This window comes from Limulus polyphemus, unplaced genomic scaffold (assembly GCF_000517525.1).
Source record: "Limulus polyphemus unplaced genomic scaffold, Limulus_polyphemus-2.1.2 Scaffold4044, whole genome shotgun sequence".
In the NCBI taxonomy this organism is placed as follows: Eukaryota; Metazoa; Arthropoda; class Merostomata; order Xiphosura; family Limulidae; genus Limulus; species Limulus polyphemus.
The window spans coordinates 50318-58197 of record NW_013669654.1 but is presented as its reverse complement, the minus strand read 5'-3'; the positions used below and the strand labels follow the sequence as shown (position 1 = coordinate 58197).

Here is a 7880-nt window from a genome sequence, read left to right as displayed (position 1 = left end):
ATATATATATATATATTAATCTCAGCTTAATGTCATCAAAGTATAAATTCACCCATCCCAAGTCATTTTTAACCCATATTCTTTATGTGAAAACATCTTCAGAATACATTAAAAATATTGTGTTATTTCACTTTCAGCACCATCAGATACTTCTTCATCCCCTGTTAATACCCCACCAGTAGGTTATGATAAGTTATCTGCAAACCCTCCTCTATACAACAGTACGTTCTTACCTAGTGACTGTGGTACTAGTGAAGATGAGAGTGGGAGTTACGGATCCTTTGGAAGAGGGCCCTTGGGACATCCGTTAAGGAGTTTTAGTGTTCCTGAACCCCCTACTTCAACCACCACACAGCCACCCATTGGTATGTTGCACCAAATATCAGTGTGTGAAAGCAGGATATAAGGATACAAGTGACACGAAATAATTGTGAATGAGTAGAATTTTGTTACTGTATTCATTTTAATTTTTCAGACTTTATAATTTGTTTCACAGATATAGGTAAAGTTATGACTCTGTATAAGAGCACTTTAATGTGAATTATTTTTTGTAAAATAAAATATTTTGCTTTAAACCTTTTGTTATGCATTTTTTAAATTTGATTTTTTTTTCTGTAGTTAATAAACCCAAACTATCGACAAGTCCTTTAAAATTGGGTGAAATCAGTAATACTGCACTGTCAGGTACTATTTCTGACACTCCATCACATAATGCTCGACCAGAGCCGTTAATAACTGCCTGTAAACCTTTAAAGGAGGATCAAATACTGGTAGGAACCATTCCTTTTTTTATATATATATGTATATTTACTAAAGGATTTAATATGATAAATATGGAATTACAGTATTGTTAATAACTGTTACCTTAAATTGGAACCTTTTACTTCTGTCTTATCAGCAATTTTTGTGAATTTTAATATGTAGTAAGAATCTTTTTTAATTTATACCTTTTGCTTAAAAACCAAAACAGTTATGTTCAATTTTCCATTTTGCCTAAATATGTAATTGATTGTAATCATCCAATGATTTATTTGTATTAAAGTAAAATCATAAATATTTAATTTATTTCTATTAATCCGATGACTGGAACTGCTCTTAAACGAGCGAAAAATCTTTGCAAGCCGTACGTACGTCGTATATGGCACACTTGCATTCAGCTGTCGGGGGGTGGACCTATCCTATACGAATCAGCAGTGAATGGGTTAAGGATTTGATCTGTTTTTAATCTTATTTATATAAATTTTGGTACAACTTATCCGTCCTTCTACTTGCAGATGTAAGTTATTTTAATGCAGAAGTTGTTGTTACTATATTAACTTGTATCTGTTCTTTAGTGTTTTGGTTTTTTCGTTTCAGCCATCTTACAGTACAGAAGAACTGAATCAAGAAATGGCTAACCTAGAGGGCTTAATGAAAGACTTGAATGCAATCACTGCTTCAGAGTTTGAGTGCTGACGTTGTTGTAAAATATTGTAAAGAGTGCTGAGTTAAGAGAGTGCTGTTAGCCATCAGGTTTCCATAGGATGAATTAGAGGTTATTGTCTAAGCTCACAAAATGCCTATACCAAGAAAATATGATGATGAATGTGAAATAATCACATTGTGCCAAAATTATGTCAAAAATGTGTAGATAGTGTGTACATTGTTAGCAGCAGGCTTTAAGGAATCTGTTTTTTTTTCTTCCGGTTTCCATTCTGTAGTAATAATTAACACAGTTATTGAACTACTTCAATGACTCTAGCTATGTTTATGCCAGGTTTTCCATTGAATCTCATGGCATGCCTCTTAGAGGTTGTACATACAGTCTCTGACAGAGTATTTTACCTAAATCTTCATATTCTCAGAAATGGTGTTTGCCTAACAGTATTTCATGTGTGTTTTTAGTGAAAGTTAAAATTAAAGTTACTGTTCACCGTATTGCTTACTTTATTCCGAAAAAATCTTTGGCTATCTTAAGGTTTCAACTGAGAACATCTCGTACCTCACGAGATAAAATTATTTTACTATGAAAGACAGTAAATTCTCTCTATCTTAAGTGAAGAATGGTACTACTTTATTGGTACAAAAGACTAATATAGTTTTTATTTGTGACATTAGTGCTATTCTGTGCATGTAAATATGGATATAAGACATATATATATATATAATTTTGGATGAGAGACGTGTAAAGTATATGGCCCATTCTAAACTTAGCAGATTTGTTGACATTTTGTATTGATGACAGCTAATAAAAAGAAAAATGATGAATTCTTACTAGTTGTCCATTCTTTTCATGCGTGTGTGTAGTGATATTCTGATGTAAATAAAATTATTTAAAATAGTAATGCTGAAAATGCTGTTTGGCTTCAATTGAAAAATAATTTATAGCATTTAAGGTCCAGTAGTGTTCAAATACTTTGTTAATTTTGTGTGTTGAACAACAACTGTCATCTGACATTTGATTTAAAATGTCACAAAAAAGAATATCTGAATGTTAAACACTTTAGAAGCAAAACGTGGACTTTCATTGTTTAAGGTTCATATTCTGGATTAATTGGTAGGTAAAAAAACTTACGCAAGAATTCTTCACATTTAAAAACCTTTTGTTCATCAAGTTCATTAGAAGAATTATCGTGTAAACTTATTTATCAACCAAAACATGGAATATTAAATCAAATTTTATATCAACTATGAGTAATGCTTGGAAAAAGAAAACTTTACTTTTATGAAGAGATGGGTCTTATTTAGCATTATTTAGTCAAATAATAACTTTAAATCAGCATAAATGACAACTTGTGCAAGTACTACCTTTGAAGCCTCTCTTATTCAATGTCCCATTCAAACTTGAATCAAATTTTAAAGTTTATGTTTGTGGCCCTAATGACGACATCTTTATACTTCAGATCCACAAGAGTTCTTCCAACCAACAGTCCTTCAAGACAGCTTGGAGTGTTTGGTTCTACTACGCCCCAATCACTAGATGAATATTTATTTCTAATAAGTCCTGGTGTAAGTATTTCATTTCTTGGTGGTAATTATCGTGTAGTGCACAGGGGGGTTCCAAGTCATAGATTGTGAAGCTATTTGAAGCTAACCTAACTTCACATTGATGTCTCTGCATCACATTGAAGCTAACCTAACTTCACATTGATGTCTCTGCATCACATTGAAGCTAACCTAACTTCACATTGATGTCTCTGCATCACATTGAAGCTAACCTAACTTCACATTGATGTCTCTGCATGAAATGCACTCTTGGCCACCCACACATGATGAGAAGTTTCCAGAAGTTTCCAACAGTAAGGATAATTAATTTCCAACTTTCCTCTTCCTGGAAATTTATTTTGACCTGATGTTCATGTCATTACCACTTTTTTCATTATCTTTGGCAGCAGTTTCTCATCTTTCATCACTAGTGTTGATCAACATAATGAAAGACTTTCCATCAATAAACCTGGAGACTTGTGGACTGGTTTCTTTAAATAATGAAATGTTTGTTTCATTTGGGGCAGATGGAGAACTTCGCCCCAGTAATTACACAATTTCCTGCTTTTCTGACGTCTGGTTAGCTCTCTGTTGTTCCTGTGATCTGGTTGGGCTCAAAGACTCATCCTTAAGGCACTGTCTCCACAGTGTATTAACACCTGTCAATTCCTCACAGTCTAAGCTATAATGGCTGTTTCCAGCATTTATGTAACAGTTTTTTTTTATCTGACATCCTTTGGTGATGGGGGTGGAGATTTTATTCCATAAAGGATTTTGTCAGCAGTTTCTGGCAATATGTCCTTTTAAGTTACACTTGAAACAACCTATTGTATTGTGGTTTATTTTCTTCATCGTGTGTAACTAGTTCTATGATTGAATCCTTTCAATATTTTTGTCAGAGTAAGTTAATGTTTCAATACTATTTGTTTTGATGGTCCTGTAACTTCTTGATGGTTTTAATAAACAACCTTATGACACAAAATTTGGTGTTTCTCTTTAATTAGACATTCAACATTTTACTTTACAACTTTTTCACCAAAACCATAACTCACAGTAAGAAGCTTCATATGATTTAAATAATAAATTCTAGTTGAATCTACAGTATGCATTTTGACATATTAAGTAGTTAAGCTTATTGTTGAAAGAACTGGCTTAGACACATCGATGACGTCTTTGGACTCTGGAACCATGGCCTTTCATCTTTAATCCAGTTTTAGATTTTCTAATTTTCATAGACCCAACATCCAATTGACCCTGAATCACTGGAATGACAAGAGGAGTATGGATTTTCTTGATGTTACTATAAGGATCGACAATGACAATAACATAGAATCTACCTTGTTTCACAAACCAATTAGAAGACCTCTCTTCCTTAACTTCAACTCCTGTCATCCCAATGACAATAACATACAATCTACCTTGTTTCACAAACCAATTAGAAGACCTCTCTTCCTTAACTTCAACTCCAGTCATCCCAATGACAATAACATACAATCTACCTCGTTTCACAAACCAATTAGAGAACCTCTTCCTTAACTTCAACTCCCATCATCTCAATGACAATAACATACAATCTACCTTGTTTCACAAACCAATTAGAAGACCTCTCTTCCTTAACTTCAACTCCTGTCATCCAAAAACTTCCAAGAAAGTTGCAATTATCAGAGAATAAGAAAGAATCGACCACTACATACTTTGAACTAAAATCACACTTTTTTTTTTTGAGTAACGACTATTATTATTTTTTTTAAATTGGACAAACTTCCGAGGACTATTATGCGCAAAAATCAACATCGCATCTCCAACATGAAAACAACAACAACATGAAGAAGGAAGAAAAAAAAGACAATTTTCTAAAGATAACAAAAAAAAAATATTACTTTTACGGTACCTCTAATTGACGAAACTATCTCCGAGAAAACATAAACTATAATCGGGAAATCTGAACTTACCGATTAAAGTTATAGAACGGACAAGGCCCAACCCTTAAAAGCCAACTTTCAAAATCTCGGTACAATACCTTACAATATAATAAAGTTAACTGTCTTACAAAAACATGGTTGCAATCTAAATGTGGGTGTCTTGTCTCCATTGTTGTTTAGTAGCTTGCATGTAACATCTGCCATCATATGTGCATAGGGGAAATCGGAAGAACCCTACACACAAAGATAGGAGGACATATTGACTCTCGTTCTAAACAAACCGGAAGAAGCGCAGTCGCAGATCATTTCTAACTAATCATGGACAAATAATACCTGACACGAAACCACCAATCCTCACCAAGTACACTGACAGAAAATTCAAAGAACAATTACGACCAGATGTATAGAGACAAAGGATGGCACCCATGATTAAGTTTGATTACTAAGTATATTTATTATCTATAATTATATTAATTTTATCTTATATTTTGTTATTTCATAGCATTTTTATTTACTACAGGTAACTTTTAATGATTTCAACGATACAATTCTTTCACCAATAAGCTTTACTATTTACACTTCAAATACACGTTGTAAAAATGTACGCTATAGATTCGATTAGAAGTTATTATTTAAACCATTTGAAGCTTGGTACTGTCAATTACGGTTTGTGTTTTAATGGAACGCTCCCGCAGAAGCTGTAAAGCGAAACTTTGATTATCCAATTAAAGATAGATAACGTATTTGATCGTTTTAAAATGTCTTTTATACACCAGTATTCACTACAGAAGTTAACTAGCTTGTAGATGTTGGTGTCTTTAGCGGTTTCTGCGACTTTAATTAAATAAAGGCGGAAGTGTGCCTCTATCTATTAAGTTATTTAAAATTTCTACAAATTTGTTTCCTATAATATGCCAGAATTGTTTTTTTTTGTGAAATTCTACAGGCAGACCGTTTAGGTAAAGTTAGAGCTTCCAGTTCGACTTTGAAAATAAAGTATCTTGGCGAATCCACTAAATATCTATTATTGATAAACAGAAACATCATGTTTTTTGTACAGTAACGAAATCTGTGTGTCATCTATTAAATAGATAACTGAGATGAAATTCTATCAAAGCTAACACAGAATAGTCAATATCCTGTTAATTAAAAAGATTTGACGTTTTGTTCTCTGAATGAGAACAGTTTGAAATTATGGTTTAAACTAGATATAGATTTGTCACTTACCTGTATATTATACAATTTTAATTTTCGAACTGGCAATGTAGGTGCTTGTCTCTTACGGCTGACATTGAAATGTTACAAAAATTTCATTTATATGAAAAAACTATACATTAGCTTCATGTATAACTGAAGTAACATATGTGATTGAATGAAAAAGTGTATAACATAACCATTTTTCCCCTCTTCACAAAACAAGTAGATTCTGAACGTAAACATGCTCTGGCCCAGACTAATTCTTAATGTTTCAACTGCTATCCAACCACATCTTAGGCATTGTTCAGATCATAGACAAAACGCAGCTATGGATAAAGGTCGTGAAATATTTCTTCTTATATTTGTGTTCACATAATATTAAACTTAATTTGTTACAGGAGTTAAGGAATTCGAAATAAAAGAGTGTTAGATAATCTTATTTCGTGATGGTCAACTTAGTTATTCAGAAGTAAGTACCCTCATACTGATTCTATTGTACCACTCTCTGCTTTGTGGAAAAACGCACAACAACTAATCAACTATTTCTCTGTTTCTCGGTGTTAATTTCCTATTGAAAGCATTTTTGATACTCACTGATCAGTTGACATAAGTCTAGGAGAGACAGTTAGAAATCCTAATATACATATCGCTCAAAGACCTCTACTTGGAAAATACTTGGAAGTTCAGTTATCTCTCAATAGGTGTAGAAAAATACTTGGAAGTTCAGTCATCTCTCAATAGATGGAGAAAAATACTTGGAAGTTCAGTTATCCCTCAATAGATGGAGAAACAAATAATAAGGAAAAATACTTAGAAGTTCAGTTATCTCTCAATAGATGGAGAAAATATACTTGGAAGTTCAGTTATCTCTCAATAGACGGAGAAAAAATTAAGAAAAAATACTTGGAAGTTCAATTACCTCTCAATAGATGGAGATTGTACTGAAATATTATTAAAAACCTTTACTTAAAATACAATAGAAGTATGTACTGTCACTACCTTATATTTGCACAACAAACAAGTCCTGATGCTCGTCCAATAACTATCAATTTAAAGACCTTTGTGTTCATTCCAGAATGAAAGATGCATAATTTATTCTTATTTCATAATTTTTTATGGTGGTTGCGAGATCGTTCAAATTTTACGGACACGAATCGAAATTGATTACTGAAGACAATACATAGAATATAAAGTTTTCTCTTAGGAAACGTTTGGTACCTATTTAGACAGTATAAAGACTTCGCATACGAAAGTTCGAAATTTTCTAATGCACAAAAGTATTTTTAATGTTCAGATGAAAATTACTTTGCCTGACAGATAGACAAGATGTGAAAAAATTACCCGCCCAATTTGTATATAAGAGTAATGTTATTATCTTCTCTTATTACTCGCGTTTTTGTGAGAAAATAACAAAAAGGTAAAACCACTAATTAAGAGAATTACTTCTACATTTCATAATAGATTCGCTTACCGTCGCTAGATGGCAGCACATAATGTTTTTTTTATGTTGACTACGATAGTTTGGGACTTATTACTTCACAAAAATGATATCTGACAAACCAATTTCGCTAAAAATAAGTAAATAAATAAAGAATTGATTAAATTAATATTTAATGTATCAAGCACCCAAAGTATATTTGTAAGTGAACGATCTCTATACATATTATTGATGTCCCAGTTTAATAACACCAGTTTCTTAATCATCAAATCAATACAATATATATCGGTCTTCTTTCTTTCAAATCTTCAGTGGGGCCGAGCCTGGAGCTGTATGTGTATGCGTGGTATCATATTTCA

At 32.5% G+C, this 7880-nt stretch overlaps 1 long non-coding RNA gene across 1 annotated transcript; it reads left to right on the top strand.

Moving 5' to 3' along the window:
* The first annotated feature begins 63 nt into the window (after positions 1-63).
* LOC111088580 lies at positions 64-2253 on the top strand. The gene is made up of 3 exons (XR_002613055.1): positions 64-365; positions 619-770; positions 1357-2253. It is a non-coding gene; the product is annotated as an uncharacterized LOC111088580 (long non-coding RNA).
* The last annotated feature ends 5627 nt before the right edge of the window (positions 2254-7880 follow it).